Source organism: Melopsittacus undulatus, chromosome 5, assembly GCF_012275295.1.
Source record: "Melopsittacus undulatus isolate bMelUnd1 chromosome 5, bMelUnd1.mat.Z, whole genome shotgun sequence".
NCBI classification, from domain to species: domain Eukaryota; kingdom Metazoa; phylum Chordata; class Aves; order Psittaciformes; family Psittaculidae; genus Melopsittacus; species Melopsittacus undulatus.
In genome coordinates, this window is record NC_047531.1 from 86953483 (window position 1) to 86980774 (window position 27292).

The 27292-nt window shown below is 44.2% G+C and overlaps 1 long non-coding RNA gene across 3 annotated transcripts; it reads right to left on the reverse strand.

Moving 5' to 3' along the window:
- Window positions 1–21585: 21585 nt before the first annotated feature.
- Window positions 21586–26640, reverse strand: LOC117436216 (uncharacterized). Of its 3 annotated transcripts, none has more exons than XR_004549638.1 (5): window positions 26492–26640; window positions 25697–25793; window positions 25198–25322; window positions 24859–24978; window positions 21586–22081 (listed from the first exon to the last, which is right to left on the reverse strand). It is a non-coding gene; the product is annotated as an uncharacterized lncRNA (long non-coding RNA). The 3 variants fall into 3 exon arrangements; XR_004549639.1 differs by lacking the exon at window positions 26492–26640 and adding an exon at window positions 25936–26457; XR_004549637.1 differs by lacking the exon at window positions 26492–26640 and having other exon boundaries at window positions 25697–25871.
- Window positions 26641–27292: the final 652 nt, after the last annotated feature.

The window sequence follows — 27292 nt, forward strand, 5'->3', positions numbered from 1 at the left end:
GCTGGTAAAACAAAACCAAAAGCTTCTACATTGCTCTGCGCATGCGGTCACAGCCACAGTTGTATTTTTCTTTCTGCACACTTCCTACCCTTCTCCAACTGGTAAAAGTGAAGTTTTGAGGGTAGTCTGCTCTACTGATGACACTTTGTTTTGTAAGACTGCCTGAATGGTCTTGCAAGTAATTCACAGACCAACTCATGGCTGCCCATATATATACACAATTAATTTCTAGCCCTAAGATAAACTATTCTTTATCATCCAGTCCTGCAAACTCTCATGCACATACTTAGCATAACATCCATAAGCATTTCCATTAAAATAATCACAACTATTCCAATGCATAAATTTAAAGCACATCCATATGTGCTTTCAAGATTTTGGACTGTTTCTGCTGCCATTTCAGGTCTATCAAGCCCCTGTGACTTGACATATTTAGAAAACATCTGCTGTAGTTAACAGAGTCCATACTCCTATTTTTGCCCTCGCTTTTTTATGCTCTCCCTCAAAGACATGACAGCATAGAGTGTAAATAGAAGCAATATGCTGAATATATGCAGAATGCAATAGCTTCCATCTCAGACTGATATATATGTGAAACTGAACCAATACATCTTTAAACCCATAAGATCTGCAGATGTCATCTATAGCCTTGTAAATTACAAACTTTTACTGTCTTATTTTTACAGTAGATGATACTAAAATATAAAATTGTGCATTATCACTGGGTAATAGCACAAGCTTTAGAAACACCATGCTGCAGAAGGCAGCTTATATTGAGAGGCAGAGTATTCAAGGGAGCCTTATAATGCAATTTTAACTCTGCAGCTGACTGTATAATAAAGACTGTAAAGCCACGTATGAAATAATGTTTGCTAATAACAAGAAAGTGAAAGCTGTCTTGAATTCCTGGGACTTCAGAAACCAGCAAGAAAAAACAGACTCAGAGAGGACATTTAATTAAGGATAAAGACTGTTTGAGTCATGCTGGGGCATCTGGTCATCCTACATTAAACTGAACACTACTGTGAATAATAAAGTATGCAAGGATGACATAAAAATAACTTAAAGGCAGTGTTGCAAGCTGACAGGAGCAAAGAAGTCTTGAGTTAAGGTCCCCACTCCACCTTTAAATCATCTTCCTGTTCCTGAAGCATGTTTTAGCCGCCTTCAGTGACGCTATTTCTCTCTAATGGGCATGGCAAAAGCAGAGACCCAAGTGGCCAGAAAAGGCTTCCACAACATGGAATTTTGCAGATACCAAATGGGACTGCACCGCCTTCTAAAGTGGCTCAAGCCCAGCACACTTCCCAGCACTTTCTTGCTCTCACAGATTTCCAATAGGGCAAGTGTGGCATATGTTGTTTTCTGGGCCATGGGCTACTCAGTGCTCAGTGTACGATCCCACACATTGTTTCTGATAACAGCCTGGTGGCCTCTTGAGCATCCCCATGCCACCACAGACTGCACTCACTAGCTAAGAGTAATTCTAGCATGTGATGGAAGACAACAGTGCTTATGATTTCAAAGGTTACCATCTTCATGCTGTTCCCCTGTGCTAAATACTTCACTGCAGAGCTTTGAGGCTTTTGTTACTAGCACTGTCTTCTGGCACCAGCCCCAGAGGAGGGAGAAAGAGAAGGATGGTGGAAGGGAGGGAGGGAAGGAGGGAGTGAGGGAGGGATGGAGGGAGGGAAAGAGAATCACAAGATGCCTGAATGGCACAAAGCAGCAACAAACCCATAAATGTCCCTGGGCTTTTTGCCAATTTTTAGCACATGAATCCATTATCCCATTATGAAGATTTCTGGTCCCAAAGGTTGGTGCATCGTGACAGGTCAAAGTCTCAATGATACTCCGTTCCTTAGAATGCTGTGGAAATCAGAGAACACCACAACTCATGTTCCCTCAGGGGCAGACTGAAGTGGAGAGTCCACGGAGGGAATGGTCCTCCCAGTGAAGGATGCCCTAACACAATTTGTTCCTTACTGGGCACGAGAAAACCTGCTGTGTGGCTCCAGTTTTGCTCCCAGAGGGGTATCTCTCCCTCTGAATATCTCCCCTCATAGTCTGAATGTGCAGACTCTCTGCTACCTGATGCTGGAGGCCCCCTGAATCAGAGCATGCCAGAGGAGCATCTGGCACACACAAAGAAACAAAGTATACATGCTCATGCAAAACTAAATTATAGGCTGAGAGATTAATTGTGAAGAACGTATTTTTAAAGAAGATAAATGTGTTCTTTTATATACATACACGTATGTATCAGACACAGAACACTGCTGTGAACACACCTTAAGCCAGCTGTCAATATCTTAGAATGAGGGACTGTTATGATGTATGGTTTGTTTTTCTCTTCCAGAGAGCCAGAGGACCTATGTTCAGTATTTATCCTTTCCAGTCCTTCAAATAACATACATATAAAAGAGGAGACTGAGTGAAGTGCTTCACAGAGCCTTGTTTCGAGCTATAACCTAAATGAGTTTTGCACATGAGTAGAATCATTTACTGCTTATTTAACTTTGCAAGTGCTTTGGAAATCCTCTTGTAACACTGACTTGGTTTTTCTCTGCTTGGCTGCTGCCTTGACTGCCTCAAGCATTTTCCCACTGCACAGTCACAAAATGGGACTTGGTCTTAAGAGTTATATAATCATTGAGCAAGGGTTGCCAATGCATTCAATACAGGACTGCAGGGCAGACTTCTCAGTGTGCAAAACCTCTCCACCAGCCTGGCACTATCAATGCCAAGTGGGGATTGCATAAAGCAGCTCACACACACAGCACTCAGGGAGCCTGGTGGTGCTATGAGGTGTTGAAATACTTTCATTGCTGCCCTAACAGTGAGCTTACATGGCCAAAGAGCATCACCTCCTGAGCAGTGTGCCAACTATCAACGCACACTCAGAGATGTTTGATTTTTCATTCTCTGTAGGCTGGACTCTGAGATTTATCACACCCCTGCCTGTGGTGCCCAAGGGCTGCACACTTTCAACATACGCTCCTGGTAACCATGGTGAAATGTGTGGTCCTATTTCTTATGAGTAAGGCCCCTCTCAAACATCTTCTAATGTGACTGCCCATGAGTGAAGACTTACTTTGATTTCCTTTCCCTCCCTGCTCTCAGCTCTGATGCATCCAGATGATGCAACCATTTTTCCCACGTAGAAAAAGAAAACTAATCTTGCCCACAGCGTCACGAGGTGTAAAATTGCAGTTAGTGCAAGGAGGTCAGTCCATATAAAGCATTCACATATTCTTGGCTAAAACAGCCCTTTTTTGTCTGAGCATGTTCGTTCTCAGCACTGTATTTCTCTGAGCATCTTTGTGTTCAATACAACTCTCAAATTTAAGGATTGCTCTTGACTTACAACTTCTATTCACAGGTCAAATATTCAACTCTAACAGCTTCACCACCAATCTCTTATACACACTCTGCATTTCCTTTTTAATTCTCATTCATCCTATTAACATCCTGTTAATTAAACACTGAAAGTGCCTTTAGTTCCTTCAGAAAAACACACTCCTCCTTAACCCCTGATTTATACACGTACCTCTGCAGGCTGTTTCAATGAGCTTAGAGTCTGCGTGCAGGTTTTATTCTCGATTTGTAGACAATATTCTGAGGACATCTTGCCGTGTAACACCAGACTTGCTGTTTGTCATCTGTACTGGAATTTCGCCTCGCATAGTTTGACTGCTGAAATCATTAATAGTCTTTAGTAACCATGATTCCCTGGCTGTGGACTTCAAAGACAGCAGTAGTTTTACATTCTTTCCGTGACTTTAAGTAGCAGACAGTTATTACAACATGACATGATTTGGAAGTGGGGGGCTGTCCAGAAACCATTAACTGATGTTAGCTAGGGGGGCTCCTCCAAATCCACCTTGAGACAAGCTTTGTATGGGGAAAGGAGTCTATGATTTTTTTCTCTAATTTCTTCTCCATTTCTATCTGCACTCTGTCAAATTCAAATTATGGTACTGACCAGCTTACATTACAATACATTACTGTGCACCTGTCTCAGAACCACTCAATGCTTAGCAGCTCCCAGCTGAGCGCTCTGCCTTCCACCGGGCTTACACAGCTCCATTTGCACCTCCTGCTCAGTCTGAGGCAACACGAGGATTTGTGCTCGTGTGCAAGCACAAAACCATTGCATTCCAAGTCCTTTCACAGGTCTTCAAATGCCCTGAGAAACACCTCAATGTATTTACTTTCTGTTCTCCTGCCTCTTCATCTGTATGCTACATACTTAGAGAATACAAACCAGTGAGACACAGCAGTCAGAGTACCTCTCTATGGTTTCAGAGGTGTGGGCATGAATTTCTGCTCCACTCTTGCACCAAAATTTGTGGTTGCTCCATACAGGTGTACACGGCTTTCTCCTTCTCTGAGGATACCTGTCAAACAAACAAGATGTCCCCACTGTCCAGGTTATGGAACAGTGTGATGGAGGAGGATGTACAGCTGCCATGGTGTCCTGTGGCCCCAGCTGTGTGTGCTCCAGGTTACCAATGCCTTAGGACCAGAGCCTCCATCCTCCTGTACTCCTTAGAAACTACCACCTGGTTAGCCATTTCAGCGCTTACAACACCACTAGCTACAACAGCCTGCTGTATCCTGAGACCACCATTCCCTTGCACCAATGAGATGTTGAAGGTTCTTCTATAAGTAAGCAAAATATGGCACACTGTATGTGTGTAGAAAGAAGGAAAACATTACATGGCTTTCCCCAAAACCAAAGATATTGTTTCACCTTTTCTGTCGAGACACCTGATGTGAAGAATGGCCCCCAGGTCACAAAATGCAAAACTTATTCTCATTATACAGACAAACCTTCCCATGATTACAGAACAACTGAGAATTAAAAGCCTTATTTTCTCATATCTACCTGCTGTTCCTTGGCTGCCCGCTCCACACACACACTGTCTCAAAGGCTTTGCTTGGTTTTAGGTGAACCTCTTCTTCACAACATTTCTGCCAAGAACATAAGCATTAAGAAACCCAATCTGCAAGTGGGGAGGTTGAACAACTTGCTAAAAGATACACACAGTGTTGCACAGATAAACAGGGAGTTTAGGCACTTAGATCACTAGACTATAGCACAGTCCATTGAGTTCACCTTCCTCTTAACTGAAGCTGACTTCACAGAAGCTCTGTGAGTGCTACTTTGCCAGCCAGGAGATACTTCAGTGGGCACAAACACTCTACCACAAGCTTCCTTGAAACCCTGTAAGAGGAGGGTAACTAACAGAGGATTCCCAGGCAAAACACTGTCTGATTTACAGAGGTGGATGCATATACCTCTGAGGTATCTGAATCAGGTAAGATTATTGACCCTTCTTGCCCATTATTAAACTTCAACACAATCCATTTGATTTTTTCACCAAGGACTGATAATGCCAAGAGAGATTTCATGGCAATTTTTCTTCCAAGGCTGTGCATAATTTTATACTAGCTTGACTAACCCACTTCCAAGACATTGCCCCAGTCTGACCCAGGATACAGATAAGCCTATGAGAACAAGCTAGCCTGAGGTTTGGTAAGGCATATGATGCCATGGGATAGCCACTCCATCCTTCAGCTTCCTGTGAGGCAGGGCAATAGCATTGCTCTGCTGAGATCTGAGCAACACAATCTGAGCTTCCTCCATTCTGAGTTTCTGAGGATTTCTAGAGTAGGGAAAACCTCCCTTCCTTCCCTTCTTCCCTTTGTTTAAAAAAGAGAACAAATCAAGAGAACATGCCTAAGAAGGTACATGATTAATAAATAGGCATTCAGTTATCTACCACAGCATACTGCACAGAATTCTCTACATACACATCTATTAAACTATTAGAAACCAGAAAAGTTTTCTTGTTGCAAAAAGCTCTCAATGTAAGTAAAGGAGTCTCAACATAAAATCATATTTATATAAATGCATTAGTCTACTTCCATCTTACTCAGCAGACACAAAGGATACTGCACTTGTACAGCTTCCCCATACTTGCACTTCTGATCTATGCACATTTTTACTTCAAACATGAGAATTTATCTGAAGCTTAGAGCTAGTTAGTCATCAATTCATGAAGTTTTTCAACCAGCTAAAGAGGAAGAGCACCACATAATTCAGGTGACTGAACAGGGAAGAAAACCCCAATGTGTTTGATTTATAGCAAATACATCTGCAGCTTTTTTAGACAAATGATTCCCAGAACAATTACAAATAATGAAGGCACAAATACAACAATTTGTGAAGCATTTTGAAGATGGAGGACAGGGGGAAGAGGCTAAACTCATTAAAAATATTGTAGACAGCCTTAGATTTAAGGCTGTAAACATACATACTGTCACCAAAACAGCAGAATTTCCTTTTCTTACACCTTTCATAAGGCTCAGCACCCAAGCTTTGCTTACTGTTTAACATATTCCACATAGGTTTTTCTCATCCGGAAGGCCATTGTTACTGATGTTGTGAGTGCATTTGAGATAAACCAGAAGCTGGTTTTCTCCAAGACATTTAAAAAACTCCAGATATGCAGCATCATTACTTCATCTCTTCACTGTGAAACCCAAAGGAAACATTTCAAATGTATCAGTTATTGAAGCAAAAATGAGGAGAAAAAAAAAACCAAAACCAAAACCAACAAGAATGCACATTATGCTTTTGGAAATAAATTTCTAGCTCTTCTCTCAGATGGATTCATCAAAGAGATATCAAGGGGCTTTGGGAGGAGTTATAGGATGATTTGTTTTCATACTATTAAAAGTCAATTTTCTCTGTGTCTGCAATTGATTTAATGTAGCCTTTAGGATTTTTGATGCACAATTTTATCTCTCAAGAGAAAGCTGGGCCATTTAAATAATCTAAATAGGACTAATGTTTCCTTATTCTTAGCCGCTTTGTTATTGCTCATAAGAATTCAAATAAAATGTGAAAAACATGTAAAAATATTTTCTCTGTCTTTATGGTGCTGGATGTTATCTATAATTCAGATGGCAAAGATAGCTAGACTGACTCCAAACAGCAGAACAGCATTCATGGTCAGTATCAGACAGTTTGATTTGACATTTTGAAGAAACTATATAGTAAGCCCCAGAAATAAAAGTTTCCTCTGATCTCCAAGTCAGAGGTTGGCTGAGGGCTCAGATCTGCTCAGCTTCATGTTTTAGTTGTTCACAGCTAACATTGTGAAGATCTCCATTGTCTGCACCCGAGTCCTTTCAAAATCCTGCTAAAGTTTCAGAACAAGTCACATTGTCTGGCAATGAGGCTCACTCCACTCACTGCTGCCAGTACTGAGTTAAAAAGGACAGATATTGAACCAAAATACCTTTCTATCTTATTGACTGTCTCCTTGTTTTTGAGTGAACAAAAAAGGGATCTCTGAATAGGAGTTGAAGATTTCATTCCAAAAGGCATTAAAGATATGATACAGACATACTGTCTGGTATCATTTCAGGTGAAAGTACTCTGAAAGAATGGTAAAATCATTTGGATTTCAGTGCTTGTGTCCTTTTTGCCCTAGTACGAGAATCCAGGTACTTCAAGCTCTCTAAAAAAAGGAACAGTAAAAGGTGACTGAGAAAAGTTTGAGCAAAAGGTTAGTGGCAGGTCCCTGGGAATGATTACCTCTTTGAAATCCAGGCAGCAGGGATGCAAGGTATCAGAAGTTGTGCAGTCACCTCTGCTAAGCATCTAATCACCAATGGGTCTGATCAGCAGAGAACACAAAGTCAGGAATCAGGAGAGGTCACTAAGCAGGAATTACAAAGCAAGTCCAGCTGCTTAACACACAAAGGAAAAAAAACAACTAAATCCCCCCAAATGCACCCTGCAGAAACTGATGGTGACAGAGATGGGCAAACAAAGCATTAGTAAAACACCAAGGAGGGAGGGTAAAGAACTAATTTGTAGCTCATGCCTTCTTACTATTTCCCTTTCAAATTGTTTCAGTTAATTTCAAGTTTTGCACCTGCTTCAATTACCCATTTTACTGATTGTATTTTCTTTACCCCAGCTAGAGAAGAGGCCTGCTTTGCTTTACACTCCTCAGTGACAATGCTTCCATCAAGAATGCTTTGATGAGCACTTTCCTTTGCAGTAAAGAAGCAAACCATGATGTGCTTCATACAGAAAGGTGCCTCAAAAATAAATAAAGAGCTTACCTCATATTTTATCCACCATCTTCTGAGTCTCATCAGAGGAAATTAAAAAAGAAATTGGCTTCTTGAGAGGATAGATCAAGCACCTTAAGGAACAGCTGCAATTTGTGTTTCTGAGAAATGAAAATTGAAAAGCAGACTAAAATGGGTATTGGGTGTTTTATAAACCACCCTTCTCCGTTCTGTCTCGGTGTCAGTACATTCAGCAGATCATCGATAGCACCATCTTTAACATATGACATTCAGAATGAAATTAAACAGCCAGCTCCCTTTCCCACTTCCTCCTCACCTCACACAGAGCACAAGGGTGCTCAAAGGACCTTGCAGCCCCTGCTTGCAAGACAGGAAGCACGACTCCTACAAACAACCCCTGCAAATCTTGTAGCCCCAATAAAGTGTAACAAGCACCAACTGCTGCTGCTATTAACATAGTTTGTGCCAAACACCTGAGAGCCTTCATGAGGTTGCCCAAACACACGAGGCATGTTTGTGAGCAAAAACATTAAATGTTACTCCTTGACATTTTGTTGTTTTAGTAATCTAACTACTTGGAAACTATATCAAGATCTTTAAAGCCATTCAGCTCTTAATCGCAGCAGATATGAATCACTGTGTCAGTTAAAACTAGGTGCATAAATTGCTGGCAATGTGAATTTATGACACCAAGATGTAATTCACCAGTATCAGCTCTTAAATTTGGTTAGAAATACGGGATATGAGAAGAACAGACTTACACAGCTGGTTGCAATTTTCAGTTGTGACCTTAATGAAAAAGTTGGGACTGAGGCTCACAACCTGCTGGTGCACTTAAGTAACAGTTTCACGTTCACTCTGCTCAGATTAATTGCTTCTTTAATCTGCAAACACTGACACACATGCGCAGCTGTGCACACTAATAGGGAGGACAGCAGCCGAGGCTCTATCAAGTTTCATTATATTTTGTGTGCTTAATTGTCTTCATCACTGGAAACCATCATTTTATTTAATGGTTTAAATACAGCAGAAATGCCATAATCACTTTTAAGTATTAGAGACATTTATAAACAAATAAAAATGGTTTTAAGAGGAACACATACAACATAGCTGCGTGGTCTTGGTTGCCTGGTGCAGGTAGAAGATTTTCCTACTCATCCCCAGTGTCTGTAGCCAAAGCAGGGTCAGAGTCTGCCATAAAACGCTTTTTGATTCATTCAGCTTAGCCTGGTGACACAGACACACTGGGTCAAGTGCACGGTAGCTGACTGTAATTGCAGATATTAATGAAGCTTTGAAAGGGAATCAAAAATTACTCTAAATGCCGATGCTGGTTAGAAACTCATTTTGTTCTCTATGAACATGCCAGATCATCCAAAAAATAATTCAGCTAACTGGGACAAAATGCACAGATAACACTTGAGCTCTTTTACAGCTTATACCCATGCAGTCTACTGTCTCACTGGGTCATTATCTTGTTCTCCCCTTCACATTTGACAGGGAAACCTAGTGAATATCAGAATACTTTATCCACAAGCTGATGCTGCCACACTTTGTATTACAAACTCAGTTTACAGAAGCACACAACAGCTGGCATTGCTGGGGAGGAGAACAACTACACCACACTGAAGGCTGGAAAGCGAGACATTAGTATCCAGCCTCAGAGACATGTCAGATTAGGATACCCTCCCCTCACAATCCTCCTGAGTGGGTGTAATTTGCTTGTCAGAGACAGCAGGGCATTAAAGCACAGGGACCTTTGCTTCTCCCTCGGCACCATTCCACTCTGCTCCTGCTGACATCTTTGCTCTCATCACTGGCCTCAGTAATCCATGGGTCCCAAATTTCTGCCCTTTCAAGATGCTCCATTTATGGATAAAAGAGGTAAAACCAGCGCAGACTATCCTGACAGCAGGCGTTGAGGGGCCTGGGATAAACCACATCTCTTTAATGTGCCAGCACATCTCTGTGGGCAGTCTACCTCATCACTGGAGCAGCAGCCCAGCTCACTCAAGGAGGGCAAGTTGCACTTGAGCATCTTCTCCTGCTCCAGCTCTGCTGGCCAACGGCCACACAAACAGAAAGTTAAAATCCTTCTTTGAGCAAGAGGACTCCCAGCAGAGCCCAAAAAGTCAGTTTGAAAGTGTGTCTCTTTCTAAAGGAGCCAGACAAGTCATTCAGCAAATGCTCTTCCAGAAGTCCTTGAGGTATCATGGTGCCGCATGTCAGCCCTCCACCAGCTCTTCCAGGCGCCAGCCCTTCTCTGTGAAGCTCTGAATGGAGGTCTCCTTCTCTCTACCGTTAGTCAAACTTTGAAGCATCCAACCGATACTAGTCTATCAGTCTTACAGTTGTTTAAAGAGAGCCTGTCAATTATTTTATTAACAGCAGCAATTACATTATAGCAATTAAAAGACAAGTGAGATTGGGAATGTACTGCAGCCACGGTTAGAGATCTGTTTGGGCCTAGTCTTGCTAGAAGAGGCATTCAAGTGTGATTACATGGGCAAACCCTTCTAGCTGAGACCCAAGATGTTATCTTCCCACAGTACATGGCGTACATATGAGCTCACCCTGCCAGCCACCCACTCTGCCAGCTTAACGGCTGCAGAACCAAACTCCAGCTAATACATGCGTCCTCTCAGCAATATCTATTGCCTCAGGTTTAGCAAGGAATACATCTATCCATGTCTTTTCTGGTCATTTCAAAGCTTGACATTCACTTTCCGCAGGCAGTACCACTCCCTCATTTCCATGGGAAAAGCACAACTTACCTAAAATTAAGTAGATAACCAGCAGACCACTGCACTATTTTTTACCCATATAGCTGCATCTAAACTAGGGTTTTACTTACATCAGCATGAAAGCACTGTTAAAAGAGCTCATCTAGCCAACATTATTTTACTGTCAGCAACTCTAAATGGAGGTCTGAACCACTGGGAAGAGAACTGTCTTCCTAAAATAGGCACTAAAGAGTTCATGCTTTTGTGAGGAAGGGAAAGTGAGGCAGAAAGAAACTGGAAGACTCCTCCAAGGTCATGCAATACATTTATGCAAAATATGACCCCACCTGCATTTTAGTCCATGGCACAGATGCCACAGAAGTAGCAATTTAATAAGCTATGAGCCCCATCTGTTCATTACTGTCTCAACTGGAAACTGCCATTCCCCAATGCTGAGCCATATTAATTGATGATATGAACACTCCTGGTTGCCCCAATGCAAAGGCAGTCAATTTAATTTAAATACTTGTTGGAGGAGGCTTCAATTTGCTGGCTGACTTGATGATGAAGCAGGCAAGGAGCAGTCACATAAGTTTCATAACCCACTCCTGCTATGTCTGACAGAATGCATCTGTCCACCTCCCACCTCTCTGGCAATTTTTAAAACAAATAAAACATGAAATGAGCAAAAAGGAGACTTTTCTTGTGGCATTACCCAGGGCTTTGAGCTTAAGAGAATTTCAGCTAGCAGAATTTCCCAAATCTAATAACATTTCTTCACCCTGAAGTTTTCCCTGTTCTGAAGTTTCTCTAGTTTGCTTTCCAGCATCATATGTATTTTCACTTTGTCTCCATATTTTAATCTGGGTAAAGAAATCAGAACACAGTTCACATTTTTATTACAGCTACCAGCACTAGGCAGCACTAGGTCACATAAGCTACAAAAAAGGAAAAGCTCTTAAAAACTCTCCCTAAATGTTGCATCCACTCTTTCTGACATTTTAAGTCATCAAAACTTCACCAGTGATATGAGAAGCCGCTAAATTTTTATCTTACCCTTTTCTTCCATTTTCATTAGTGGCTGGATTTTGATTACATTATGCCTGACAAAGACCAGCTGCCTCCACAAGTAACCGCATTATCATCAGAGGCAGCCACAAGTAAGAGCACTATGTATGTAAACGGGTCACAACATTTACTGCTTTTTTTTTTCTTTATAAACTGCACAAGAGACCCATTCACCTGCACCCTTCTAGTGTTAAAGTAATTACTTGAAAGTCTTCCCTTGTGAGCTTTGCTCCCAGGGAAAAACAGAACATCCATCGAGCAATCCACCTATTCTCCAAAGCCAGTATCCCTCCTCTGTGCACAAAAACAAGGTCTTTTTTGCACATTTACCTTGTTCACTAAGGAAAGAGCATTTGTTTTTTTCCGTTAAAAGCCAGCATTAATTTTTAGCTCTTTGCCCTAGGAGTCACACTCCTGCTTTGTTTGCATTGCAGATGTTTTCATTTTATTCTTGGGAGGAGTGAGAAAAAGAAGATACAAATTGCGTCTCACAAACAGAACAGCAAGAGTATAGAAGATTAAGGTGTTTTCCTGAACTGCAGTCACATTACCAAGAAGAGCAACACTAAATAAAGTAATGAGATGTTTGGAGGCAGCAGAGCAAGGTGGTTTGAAGGTACCCAAATTACTGCAAATAGCCCATCTCTTTCTCTTCCAGCTTCTACCCTGTCACTTGACCATAATGGCACTTTTGCTGTTCATCACTCTCTCTCCCCATCAATTTTCATTGCCATCCACAGCTTCTTTATCACTGTCTGGTGCCTGCTGCATCTAAAATGCAGTCACCAGTGATGAATTGTGATGTCACGAGTGCTAGATCGCAGCATCGTTAAAAGAATCAGGATGACAAAGGGAGAAGAATGCTTGTATTTACACACAAATGTCTTCATAATCAGCAGGGCCAGCAAAGGAAATAGAATTAGGCAGGAAATTAGAATTAGCATTATTTGGATGCTAACTGGAAAGAACGTGATGCTTTTAAACACAGAGTGCATGTGGTGTTTCCTGGAAAAGGATGTTGTGTGCTGACACACTGGAGACATGCTGGGCAAGAAAAGGGAGAGCTGAAAAGAGGCTTGGGCTCTGCAGGGGAAAATACAGGTAGAGAGAACATTGCTTTATGCACGAAGGCTTTCACTTTGAGATGCAAGGGAAATTTAAAGTACTCCAGCAGATCAAGGTGCTTGAATTCTGTTTGTTTACTCCAGAGAGGGCTGAAACTCAAGGCCCAACAGACCAGGTGTACAAGAGTTTTCTCCCTCCCCTGTGGCATCATGGAAAGATCATCAGCCTGGGGAGCTGTGCCCAAACTTCATTTTCTGCTGCTTACCCATTCCCCTCCCACCTCTTGCCTTCACTCTTTAGAGCAGGATGTCCATGAGATGGAGGTGATGACTTGATGCTGTCAGATACGTGCCCAATTTCATCCGCTTCTGTCACACAGGTACTACCAACAGGCATTCCCACAGGTGTTTTTTAAATCCACACCCAACTAGCGTCCATCATTCACAGCTCTCTGCTTCCTCCTTCGAGTCTTCCTTCATCCCTTACTGCACTGTTGCTGCTGATGGCAGGATCCTTGGTTTTGAAGGCAGCCTGAGGTGGACTGCCTCCTTTTGGCTCTGTGGGAATACAAAATAATGATAAGGTTTTTGCTTTTCTATAAAGGAACCATTCAAAAGACACAGTGCTTGTGACAGGTCCTGGAGAAATTATGCCCTAATGACAGGCTTCCTTTTAAAGCCTGGGCTACTCCTGATGCCCATCTATGCTCCTTAGCATTATTAGGATACATTTACAGCCATTTTCGTGATGGCAGGCTTCAGGCTTTCAGGCTGCAGAAGAAACACAACTTTGCACTGAGAACTACCTCAGTTCAGATGGTGCAATTTGGTAACAAATATATAAAATAAATAAACATATGATCTGTTGGAGGAATATTTCCGGGAGTGTTGAGGTGCTTTTGAACAGCAACTTCATGATCCCTAGCTTCAGGGTTATCACAGCACTAGCCAGAGGCAATAACTTTCAGACCACCTAGCATTAGAATCTAGGCTAAATATCTTGATATAGCTGTGCTAAGGGTTATCTTTATGCATTTCCCTCTGTAGCCAGTGGCATGGAGAACTTGGGGGTTGTGCCTTCATTTTCCTATTCTGCTATGAGTTCTTTGTGCTACTTGAGAAGAGCAATTTATTTGCATGTAGCTCATCTACTTTTATCTTGTAGGTGAAGACACTAGTGCAGCAGCAGCTGTGAAGCTGCTGGTTAAAAAGTGCTATAGAAGGAACAAACTATCATCACAGATTCACAAACGTTTTAGGAATCCTGATCTACTGTTTCCCAGTCTAATTTTGCTTTTTGATACATACAACTGATTTCTGAACCTAAGGGGAGATGGTTTTCAGAAAGAGGTGCTTCTCATTCCTCCCTCTGTTGAAATGAAAAGTGTTGCACTGAATCAGTCATAAACACTCAGCTCTATGGAAGGGTAGCAGCATGCTCCCATTGCAACAGCTCCGGGTTCCTTTGAAAACTTTTTCTAGTGATTTGAGCAATCCCTTTTAACCGTATCCCCACTCTTTGCCGTTTCCAGTCCCAGGAGCTCTGCAGGAAGGGCCAACTCATGCGAATTGCAGAGCAACCATCTTTCCCTCCTGCATCCAGCCGGCGAGCATAGCCTGTCAGCACTGACCGTGCTTTGCAAGGCTGGGAAAAACACCCCGATGTGGAAGAGAGCATCCACTCCGCTGATGTCCGCAGGAGCAGCGTCTTCCCTTCTTGCTGCCAGCCCCGCTTCCCTCCCAGCGATTTCCAGGTCAAAGACACAGCGAAGAGCCCGAGTCGGAGACTGCCAAAAAGTTCGGTAGAGGAAGCTCTGGCTCAGCGTCTTCACTGTTCCCACTGTTTGCGCTGCCTCGCCTCCGCTTTAACCCGCTCAGGCACTGCCGGCCGGGACAGCCCGCAGCCTCCACCGCAGAGGCGGGCAGGAGCAGCACGGCTGGGCCGGCAGCACTGTCCTGGCACTTACACGGAGGGAAGGGAGGAGAAGAAAAGTGAGAGGAAAAGGAGCAGAGGGAAAATGCGAGTACGAAGAAGCCGCAGACAGCAAGGGAGAGGCAGGCGCGGGCTGCACTGGCACCCAGCGACGGCGGCCGGGACCGCTCCGGGAAGCGGCGGCGCCGGCTCCGGACCGGGCACCGCGACGGGAAGGGGAGTGGAGGAATCTCTCCTGAGGACTGGGCTTCCCAAAGCCCCTGCTCCTAAACTGGAGGAGCTGGGAGTTTCTAATAACCTACATTTTGGGGCGGGGAGAAAGGAAAGGGAAAAAGAAAAAGGGAAAAAGGAAAAAAATCCAAACCTCGACCTTTTCCCATGTAGTCCTCAAGGGTGCTTGTCCAAGCCACGAAAATGGGAAGTGCCTGGGGCAAGGTCGCATGCATTTCACTCTTTGTATGGCACCAGACTGTGTTACTTTCCAGTGCAGCTGAAGGAGAAATGAAGCCTTACTGGTGAGAACTGAACGAATCTTTCCAGATTCATCTACCTGTGTTTCACAAGTCTGAGAGCAAATCTGTCTTTTCCTGCAAGATAAAAAACATTTTGCATTTCATTTCAAAGAGACAAAGTTAAATAGTGCTGCATAACAAGGGCAATGTTTCAATAGGAGCCCCAGTAATAGATGTTCTATGCTGAGTAGTTTTATGTAGCAATGACAACATAGTCAATTGATGAATAAGTTAAAATGTTTTAGGACTCACTCAAAACCCACTCTATATAGCAGCGTAAGCATGTCCATTTTCCAGATAGGCTACATCAGTCAGTTATACGAAGTGAAGGGATAGGGAAAGCCTTCTGATATCATGAAAAATCTTTGAAAGTAGCAAGCTTTTCTTTGCCTTTCTACTGTGCTTAATCTTACCCACCTAATCCTGTACAGCCATTCGCCTTACGGAAATATTTTGTGATATGGAGAAATTCTGTAGAAGGAAACAGGAGTATGCAAATTAGATTATACCCATAGCCTGGATCCATCTGGCACTGGCTGGTTTAGGAAAGCCAGAAGAGATCATACAATTTCCTCACCTTCCTGCTATGATTTTTACAACTTATCTTAAAAGTCTCCCTTTTTCCACTTGAAAACGACCCAGGACTGGAAATATGAGGGCTGTACTAACACAGACTGTATATTCTGGCTAAAACCAGAAGTCATTCATTCTAGCAGTACCCTGATATATCTGGCATGCTTATAAATTTGGGAACTAGGCAATACAAGTTCTGAACCTCATTTTTTTCCACACCAAATTAAACATCTGAGTTTCACTTGCCATTGCCCAGTGCTGCAGTTGGCTACATAATTGCCTCTTCCTAATGAGCTGAAGCTCCACACATCTTGTCATTTGTATGGTTTTGTGCTATGGATACAAGGATTAGCAAGGATTTAGGATTAAGATCACATTCAAAAGATGAATAACTTACCACTGTGTGTATTCCACCAGCAGGAAAGTTAAGTGAAGTGCCAGGCACTATAGTGCCCTGTGAACTCCCATCACCAGAGAAAGGTATGGAGAAAAGTGGGTTTGACCTCAAAATCATGAATCCCAGAGTTTAGGAGGCTACACTGGGAGCAGCCTCTACCCTTGCATGCTGAGGGAGGGACCTCTGAGAAGTAAAGATGTCCCTGGAGGCAGCAGGAAACTTCCTATGTCCCATGGGAGCAAAACCTCCCACAATCCCTCCCCACAGATGTCATGGCAGGAACAAGGAAAACTCCCTTTTGTGCTTCTGTAAACCTCATCAAGCTCGAAAGTTAGCTGCTGCACCCCCACAAAACCTCTAGCTGAGACAGTAATAGAAGAGAGGCAATTTCTCAAGCAGGCTGAAATTTCAGCCACTGCCATTCTCCCACACAGTTCACACAGTGAACTCCCTTCTCCCATTTATATTTTCATTCCTCTCCCGAGTTCCATGACAAGTTAGCTCTTTGCGCTTGGCACTTCAATTACTCCCTCAGAGCACTTGAACTGCTGAGCCCTCCCAACAAAATGAGGATAATGCATAACGCTCATCGTTTGCTGTGGTGCGTCTGTTTCCCCCTTCCCAGGTTTGCAACCTGACTGGAGAGGCACAAGCACTGACAGCTGAACAAATCCCATGACACCAAAGGAGCCCTGAGGTTCAGGGCTGCCCAGCACAGCAAAAGGGGATGCTCCCTTCCTTAGTCCTTCCCAGAAGTATTACTCTTCATACCACCCACATGAATAGCCACTTTCAGATGCAGTGACCAAGGCACAGAAGCGGAAGTGTCAGACATTTCCAGCCCGAGCAGCCTTTAGCAACATTAGCAGCTGAAATCAACACCACTTAGCTTCTGTCTGTCAAGGCTTGAACTGGACTGCTTCTTATTAAAAAAAAAAAAATCAAGAAACACCAACACATATGCATAGCATTACATATAATATTACGTATATGCTGTTACTCATTCTTACAAAGCCTATTTCTCTACTAGAACGCCCTGTTATTATTGACTTCTCCTTGGTCAGACTGACTCCAGCACCAGGAATCACATTTACCTGCAGCCCAAGAGACATCACTCCTTTTGCCATAAATACCCTCACAATAGAGCGTTACAATGGCTAAAATTGCTGCTCAATTAATTGCCATATACTTCCTGCCAAATTGCCTGTAATAGTGCTGCCATTGGCATAGAAGGAAAGAATACGGCCTTTTAAAGTGCTCTGAGGTCACATTAGCCTTGCACATGCTCCATTACCCGTGACCTTGTCTAGAAGTGTGTATCAGATGTTTGCCTTGGGCAGCTATACTCCTCATGTATAGAGGCACCAGGCTTGACACTAAAGGGGGTCCCTGTTAGGAGATGTGGAGCAGCCAGGAGAAAAGGGTCAGAGACCCTAGAAGAACTGTCCTTGATCTCCCAGCAGGAACTTACCTTGAGGGACCAATGCAGCCAAAGGGAGAAGAGGCCAATGCTTGAAGAACAAGAGGAAGCTTCCAGAGGGCTAAGGAGAAGCCAAGGAGAAGCAAAGGTGTCCATTTGAGGGAGAGAAGCATGCCAGGTGTGGAGGTGCACTTAGGTCCCTGCCTCTTCACTTGAGGAGTGGAACCAAGGGGAAAAAAGGTGGTTTACTTCACATGTTACCATGGTCACGTGGAGATTGCTCCATTGTGAGAGCTTTGGGAGGATCACGGTTAGGGTTAGGGTTAGAAGACACAGTGTATTTTTCATGGAAACACATGGAAGATTTCCTTCCTTTCCCTTTATAAGCATGTGTTGAAAAGGCCCACAGAAACTGATCCAATTGCTTGCTGATTCAAGCACAGAGGAAGGTGATTACCCTTTCCACCTGGGGAGCAAGTGCTCTCTTCTTGCCAAGAGAATGAAGGAGAGAAACATCTCCACATATCCTAGAAACCAAAAAGTGTGTCTTCATCTTCTCCAAGCACAAAACAGCATGGTCTGGGATTACTTTGCAGCTTACCCAGGAATGCCCACTGGAATCAAACCTTCTGAAGACAAGCAAGAAGTTCATTAAGTACGCAAAGAATATGGGGAACTTCTGTTGAAAACTACCCCAAAAATCGTGGCTGCCATCATGGGTTCTGGAAGATTTTGAATAGGAAGCTGCTCTGTTATACTTTACTGTGAGAGCTTTTCACCATTAACTTGCTCTGCTGGAAAATAAAGAGCAAAACACCACAAAACAGTCTCTCAAGGCATGAATGCTGTGAAAGTTTTTTTAAACATGGACCATTTCAGTCACGTTTGGAATGGCTTTCAACTTGGAGGTGAAATTTCCCATTCAAAAATTAAAAAACTGAGCACTGAAAAGTGATCTTTTGCTATTTTTACAATCCTATGTAACAAATGAGCCATTACTTGCATCGCAAATTTGCTGAAAATATTTTTAACAGATCTTTTCAAACACATTCTTTCCAAAATATTGACACACTTAAAAAGTTTTATAAGGTGCTGGGGTTTTTCTTTGTTTCTCTTTACCTAGCTCACTAAGGCCTACATGGTTTGTGATTTATGGCTTTCTGGGGTGCAGTCTGCCAGATTCCAGTAATGATTTTTAATTAATTGCATAACTCCTATACTCCTGGTTGTAAAAAATGGCACAAATATGAATGAAATGTCACCTAATACACTGCATTCCACTTGCATTTTGGGGGGGGGGGAAGAAGAGAAAAGAAAAATCAGGGGCCTGTGTTGCAAACTCCACCTTCCTCTAAGTGAGCTCTTGATAGGTTTGAGAATCTACAAAGGATATGTTCTCATTTCTTCAAAGAGTTCCTCCACTATTCATCATTTAGCAGGAATATCTGAACTCTGTGAATTCAGGGCTCTCACACCCTCTCAGAAAGCAACTTCTGTTCCTTTTCAGATACAAACTGGTCTCTATTGTTTCAATTTCAGATACACAAATTTCCCTCTTAATGTACTGCCTACAGTATTTTGGACATAGGACCTCTTGATTATGGCTGTGAAAGACCTTTAGCCTTCAACTTCTCCATCATTGCACTGTGATGCAGGCTCACACTTCAGAGATGTCAGTTATGAACCACTATTTTATTCCCTATTCTTCATTATGGTCCCAGTCAAAAAATAAATGGAGAATTTCTGATGGCTGCAGTGCCTACTGGACCAGACCCACAAGCACAGCACAGCAGCATCTGTGGTTTTAGAGAGCTGGTTTCCAAAGAGGGCTCGGAAGAAAATGGTCAATGATATTTGAGGGCAGGGGCAGACTGTTATTGAAGAGATACGCAGTGGGAATTTAAAAAGCACCATATTGTGGAAAGCAGCAGCTCCTGAAGGGGTTCATACATCCCTTGAAGGGGATTTAAATGTGGATAGCTAAAAATACATCCAGGTAAGTACAGGGGGAGAAATATAATGAAGTTTGGGACTAAACACCAAGGAAAAATTCCCAGACCACTGCTTAGCATCTGCAATACTCTCCAACAGAAATGAATGCCAAGCTATCAACACTTATATTTAAACACAGGTTTGGCAAAGCACAGACAGATGCTCTTTTGGGAACAATCGTACAGTGGCAAGGCTGCGGATGCTCTCACAAACACTTTTAAGAGCGAGACTTTGTGATCTTTAGGATACTAAATCAGAAAATTTATAACATTTCCCTCCTATGAGATAAAAACCAAAGGAGCCATGCCAAATTACTGTACCATATTTGCAAATATTTGAATGCAATTTATGCTGTTATCCTTGTCTATACTCCCAAGGAGCCACAGCGTCTTTTAAGCTCTTTCTTCTTCAGGTACAGTGGATGCAGCCATCCGTGACAAATTTGTGTTTTCTCTTCTGAGAATATACCGTATTCCTCAGTGGCAGAGAAGTGAATGGAGTTGCCATTTGCAAGATAGAAATGTTTACACCCAGACAGCAATTAAATCTGGTTTGGATGATAATGTTATAAATGAAATGCTAATAAGTACTGTAAATGGCCATGTAACCACATCCCATCATTTGCCAATTACTGGGAGGAGAGGGGAGGAGCTGAAAAGCAGCTGTAGAGTAGATGACATACTACTTTAAATGAGCAAATGCAGGTACTGTGCAATGCACAGCCCTGACAGCATCATTTTATAGCAGGAATTCAATTTTCCAAGCAACATCTGATTTCACCTTTTATTATCATGTCAGTAGTAATAATAATTTGCTCTGACACCGGCATTTTCTCAGAAGGATCACCAAGGGATTTATAAAGCCGAAGCAGGAATTCCAAAGAAGCTGGAGAGCACACCTACTTCAGCAACTGCAGAGCGCTCAGGGTGGCTTTGTCTGGGCTCCAAGGCTGCCACGCAGCACCATACACTGGAAACTGTTTAAATGGTTTATCATATGATTGTGCCCGAGTGAGAGGCCCTTAAACAGAATTTATTTGTTCTACCCCTGTGCCTAAATGCCTTCTGGACTGTCAGTTTTTCTACCACCTCAAGGGGCAAGTTTAGCCAGCTCTCAGTGGCTACAAGGACTTACCTTCTGTAATGGCTTAGTCTTCACTGTCAGGGGACTTCGGTAAAGTTATTTCCAGATGTTGCAGATTAAACCAATTCAGGCTGTGAACTGCTCTGCACATGAAACGTTCTTAAATAAACTGGACTTAGGCCACAGAAGACCCACCTCATGGGACAGAGTATGAACCACACACTGAACTATGTGGAACTACTCTTGACCCCATTATAGATGTGGGTAAACGAAACCCAAAGTCCACATCTGACCTCTTTTCCAAACCAAGCCTTCTCCCAAGGAGTCACACAAGGCCCTGAATCCCTTCTGCTGGCACTCCTCATTTGCCACAAAAGCCATTCATCAATTCTGATGGCCAAAGGTCAGAATTCCACTTGGCCTGGGACACTTGTGCATCTGTGCATAATTAACTTGATGGTAAACATTAGTTAAAGTTTTCACTGCTTCTTACACAACGATTTTGCTGGAAAAAGATTTTTCCACCTCAAGAACTGCAGCATCATTCCCTGGGACCAAGTGCAGTTTGCCTTAAACTATATGACTTAAAGACATGCAACCAAATTATGTCCTTCACATGTTATCATCACAATCCAATGGAAGATACATCTAAAAACACTTCCAAATGAACAATACACAAAATCACTTATTCTAAGCGTGTCGCAAGTTTTGGTTTGTTTTTATTTTTAACCAAGATAGAATAAAACAAAGTCCTTCTGAGAAGCAAACATGTGAAAAATGCCATGACAAAATAGACGAGATCCTTATCTTACTACGTGTGTATGAACTTATGAGCATTTCTGAATGTTACCAATACCACTGCTGCTTTACCTACACAACATAATCTAGCAAAATAAAAATACAGAACAGCTGGTATAGAAGCTGGATACAGCTGGAACATTGTGTCAACATTTTTTAATGGAATCATATTTCATGGACAAGAAAGACAGCCCCACAGAAAAAGTGCAAGTAAATCACCGGTTTCAGCTGAAACCTGCATTTCAGATGCCACTCAAGACTGAACTGTCATGCCACTTTCTGCACAGAAGAGTTAAGGAACATACAAAAAAGAAAACGTTTGTGACTCCTAGGTGGACAAGGCCTGAAATCAGTGCAGTGGTGATTGAGTTCAGCTGGAAAGGAGGTCCATCTGGAGGAGCTACAAGGAGAAGAAAAAGGCAGAGGTAAGGTCTGGTTACAATCTGGCAGCAGTGCCAAACACTTCTGTCTCTCCATTACCACAACCTATATACAGAAGAATTACAAAGAAGGGACTAAAACTGTACTTCACAATGAGCACCTGTCTACTTGGATAAAGCTTACCTGCGTATACACTGAAAATAGTTATTAGTTCTTTAAATATTCATGATACTGGGGGATAGAGTAAGGATACTTATAAGACATCTCATATTCTACTGACTGACCTTGATCTATGCCATTTAAGGCAAGACTGTTGTTGTCCAAGAACTGTCAAGACAGGGTATAAGGATCTGTGGCCTAATCAAGTTAATGAAAAGATTTCTTCCCTGATGATCACTACTCATATCTCAATTCAAAGTGTATATAAACCCTTAGCAAACATATCTAGCACCATATATCTGAGATACTTCAAGTTTATCCATATACCTCCACAGAAGACTTTTAAGCATATTTATCAGTTCTCAGAAGAGGTAACATATTTTACTATCTAGCACAGCTCAACAGGCTATGAACCAGCCCCTGGATACTGGAACACACACACACAAACATAGCCTGTACCACCTTTTCCAACAGGAAGGAAAAAAAGCACCAATATGCATTTATCTAAGAGCCTTGTTTGCCATTGCCAGTGATGGAGAGTGAGATGAAACAATTCAGCTTCTCCATGGGAAACCAGACTGCTCCTCCCAGAAACAGCCACCTGCCCTCAGTATCATCAAGGATGACGGGAAGGAAAGGCAGCAGCCATTAACACAGCAAGCAGTGTGCAGCAAATTAATGATCTGGAGTTTATTATTTTAATGATATCCATGGGTAGGAACACACCATGGAGCAGCTCATTACAGGGAGAACATTGTTTCTATGCCCGGAAAGAAAAGTAGCTGCTTTTATGTGGTTTAAGTTGAGAAAAAAAGGGAATAAATAGTAATGGAGTTTACAGGACAGGATAGGTTGCTTGCTTGTGCCACTCAGTCCTGTCACGTACAAGTGAAAGGTGGAACGGCCCAATGGACCATCTGGTTACCTTGACTGTCTTAGTCATCAGCTACTCCTTGTTACCAGCAGAGAACAGTAACAGACTGAAACTAGTCCTCCAAGTGCCCAAAGAAGTAGCAACCTAAAACTTAAAAGACCTGATCTCCCTCACAGCCTACTTCCTTCACTACCCTAGCAGACCACAAGTTGCAACCAAGCTTCTCCATAGGTTCTTCGTATGGTTAAATGCTAGGAAAACAGGAGCTGAAGCACAGCTTCTCTGAGTTTGAGCCCTGAACTGCACCATAATACCCAGTCTGCTGCTCCACTTCTGCATGAGATGAGCGAATTTTACTGTTAAAGTCTGGTGTTCTGTCTGGCAATTGCAATGTCCGCTCACCCTCACATGTCACAGCAGTAGATTTTCATTTCAAATCCATCACAGGGATTACAAATTCCTATGTTTGTGGGGCTGTGTATACAAATTAAACTGAGCCAGTTTCACCCAGATTCACCAATTGACTTCTCTACAGCATGTCAGCACTGACTCCCTCAACTGACCAAAAAAAAAAACCCCAAAAAAAGAAAAACATTCCAGCAAGTGCATAGAGCTCAATCAAAGCAGGTCATCTGCTCAGTTCTGATTCACTCATAAACCCTCTTTCATGTTTCTTCAAATCTGGTTAACTTCCCACATTATTAATTGCTGGTTGGCACCTCATCTACATAAAATAAAAATGGGATGCATTATATTCTACAAATACCTCTGCCTACCTGTTCCCCTCCTTGCAACACAAAAGCCAGCAGTCCTAGCTTTATTTTCCAAACACATCAGGGGGAAGGCAAACACATGTAGGGGAAGGCAAAAACCCAAACCAGGTTCTTATCTCACTGCCAATGGAAAAGGTGGTACCTTCAAAGGTCACCCAGGCTGTCTGATGACATTTTGTAGCACCCCATGGAGTTGTTCCCCGTGTCACAACACAACCAAAACCACAGACAGAGGCAATGGGCAGGAAACGAAACACAGGGCAGGAAAGTTCATTTAAACATTAAGAGAAAAGGTTTACTCTCAAACAAACCAATCACCAGAACACGTTGCCCAAAGAACTTGTAGAGATCTTGGAGATGTTCAGAGAGGACAAGGCACCAGAGGCTGAGCAAGGGCTTGGAGTAAACAGCAGGAAATCCCTTCCAACCTCACCCACTCTGTACTATCCATCCTAACACCAATGGCTCCCAAAGGGCCACCAGCAGTATCCAACCTGACCCCTGTAAGACCCAAACCGACACTGACACCACCCAACCTAAGGCTTCCCTTATACAAACTAACACCTATGCCTGCCAAATTTTCCTTCCACCACAAGCATTCAAGTCCCAGTAAAGGTTAACAAAGCCCTTTACACCTCCCATTATATTCCCAGTACGCTGGTGTGCTTCTTCAGAAGCCTTTCCAGCCAATAAAACAGGCCCAAACTAATAATACTTGTTATTTAGACAGAGCCACTATTGCTTGGTATCTCTTCCAAACAGACTTCAGCAGGACCATAAGGAACAACATCTTCTCCAGAGAGATTTGAGTCTGATCTAAATGTAGGTATTTTTTACAGACAGACACGCTTCAGATGCCTCATCTGTATCTATATACAAAGCTAACCCCAAATGTCTCAGTTGCTTTTGGGTAATACGCAATGGTAACTTGGAAGCAAAACACTTTGGCAGGCTGCATACCGTGTACAAAAGCACACTGGTATTACTCACCGTCAGATGACAGAGTTCCTGGTACGCAGGGAGAAGACGGAAGGCATCCCCAGCAGTCTTCCTAGTATGTCCCCTGGTCTCACCCTGGATGATCGCACGCAGACGAGAACAGCAACGAGGCTGAGGGAAAACAAAGGAGAATTGACAACATCAGCCCAGCAAAAGCATGACTGCGGGGCTCTGAGCCTATCGGCTCATACAACCCAGCATCATTAAAGCTCTTCGAAACAGCGGGAAGTGCCAAAAAGAAGCAACCAATTTGGGGAAGGGGCTGGAACCCTGAAAAATGGCTTTAGACTTTTCTGTTTCCCCCTCTTTTCCTTTGAGCCCTTTACTTACTGTCCATGCAGGACCCGTGTCGCCCGCACGCTCTGTTCCCTGCAGCACAGAATGCCCCATGCCCGGGGAGCTGACTCAGACCCGAGGCTGAGGAGGACTCTTTGGTGCTTACGGGTGGGAGCTGCCTTTCAAAGGAACAGAGAAGAGAATAAATAAAACCGGCAAACTGGGAAGCGCAGGGAAGCAGGGGAGAATTGCTGTTGTTCCTGGCTTATAGATAGGAAAACTGAGGCATGGACGGCTGAAATCTGTCCGGAAAAGCTGTCGCTGGCCATCCCCTACCCAGGCTTGCTCGGCATACTGGTGGCACCGCTCCGGGTGCCTCCGTGTGTAGGGGATGCCCAGCACCAGCTTTCGGTAGCGGCTCCCCAACTGTGGGAGCCGGGCTGGACGCTCGCGCTCCGTGTGCTGTGACTGACAAGTATAATAAAATTATAACAATATAAATATAACAGCCCTGAAAAGAAAGCCGTACAGAGACACTTGTTAATGCACTCACTGGGAAGCCTTGAGAGGTCCTGATGCTCCGCACTCAGCTGATTCCATTACGGCAAACATCCCAGCACAACAGCACAAAACGCCGCAAGACTCCAAAGCTACAAAACACAAAGCACAGCACAGAGAACTCAACCCGCTGAAGCCCGAGAGCTGAATGAGTCTCTCCCGGCAACACTGCGCCTTTATACCCCAGGCAGCAGCCACAACTCCTCCCTCAATGATCTGGGGGCAAAGCAGCACCTGGGGTAAAAGAGGTAGGATGAGCAGTGCTTTCCGTTTTGGCTGATGGCTGCAGCCCAGGAGGAGATCCAGGGAGAAAAGGGCTCTTCAACAGAGCAAACCCCGGCGTGCTTTATCCAGAGAACAGCCCCATCTCTTAGAGAGAGATCCAGAGATCGGGCACCGGAGAGGCCGTGTGCAGAGCTCCCTCTGAATTTCAGGTGGCCAAGCGAGGGCAGGAGCTCTGTGTGTGCAGGTGATGCCTGCGGCGTTTGCAAAACCAAAAGCACCGCTCCGAGGAGCATTCCACGGAGGACTGAAGCCGGGCGCGGAGCAGCAGCTCCGGAGCCCGTTTCCCCTGCGGCACCGAAAAAGGGAGCGTGTGCTGCCACCGTGCGTCCGAACGGCGGTACTGCAGGTGGTGGAGGTGGGGGGGGCGGAGCGGCTCCGGAAGCCGCTCGCTGCTGCCGTCATGTGTCGGTGAAGACGGGAGGGGGGGGCCGCTCTGTCGAAAATTCAGCATTGAAATGGGGGGCGACGGGGGAGAAAGCGGCTGGGGGCCACTGTCCGGTACTACCGTGTGTCCTTCGGGCGGCAATCAGCGGCAAACCGGGTCGGGAAAGCGGAGGTGCAGCGCCGAGAGACGACTGGTGCTGCCATCATGTGGCCAAAGTTCGGTACTGCACACGGTGAAGAAAAGCGACTGCGCGGGTGGAGCCTCAGCCAATCAGAGGAGTGGGGGGGCGATGACCGAAAGGGGCGTGGCTACGAGAGGGTGACGTCCTCATCAGCCAATCAGAGGAGAGGGGGGCGCGGAGCCGGAGAGGGGCGTGGCTAGGAGCGGGTCACGTGCGCATCAGCCAATCAGAAGAGCGGGGAGGCGGAGCCGGCGCCGGGCGGGACTAAGCGTGATTGACAAGCGCCGCAGCCAATCAGAGGCGTGGGGGGGCGCCGTCGGCGCCGGGCGGGACTAAGCGTGATTGACAACCGCTGCAGCCAATCAGAGGCGTGGGGGGGCGCCGTAGGCGCCGGGCGGGACTAAGCGTGATTGACAACCGCCGCAGCCAATCAGAGGCGTGGGGGGGCGCCGCCGGCGCCGGGCGGGACTAAGCGTGATTGACAACCGCCGCAGCCAATCAGAGCAGTGATCCGGCGCCGCCGGAGCCGGGCGGGACTAGGCGTGACTGACAAGCGCCGCAGCCAATCAGAGGAGTGGGGGGGCCAGTGTAGAAGCCCAACGGAAGCGGGGCGGGACTAAGAGTGACTGACAGGCGTCTCAGCCAGTCGGGGTGCGGCTTGTGCCGCCGAACCGGGCCCGGACCGTACCGTACCGAGCCGAGGCGAATCATGGGGGTAACGGGACTCGGCGGAGGCAAAC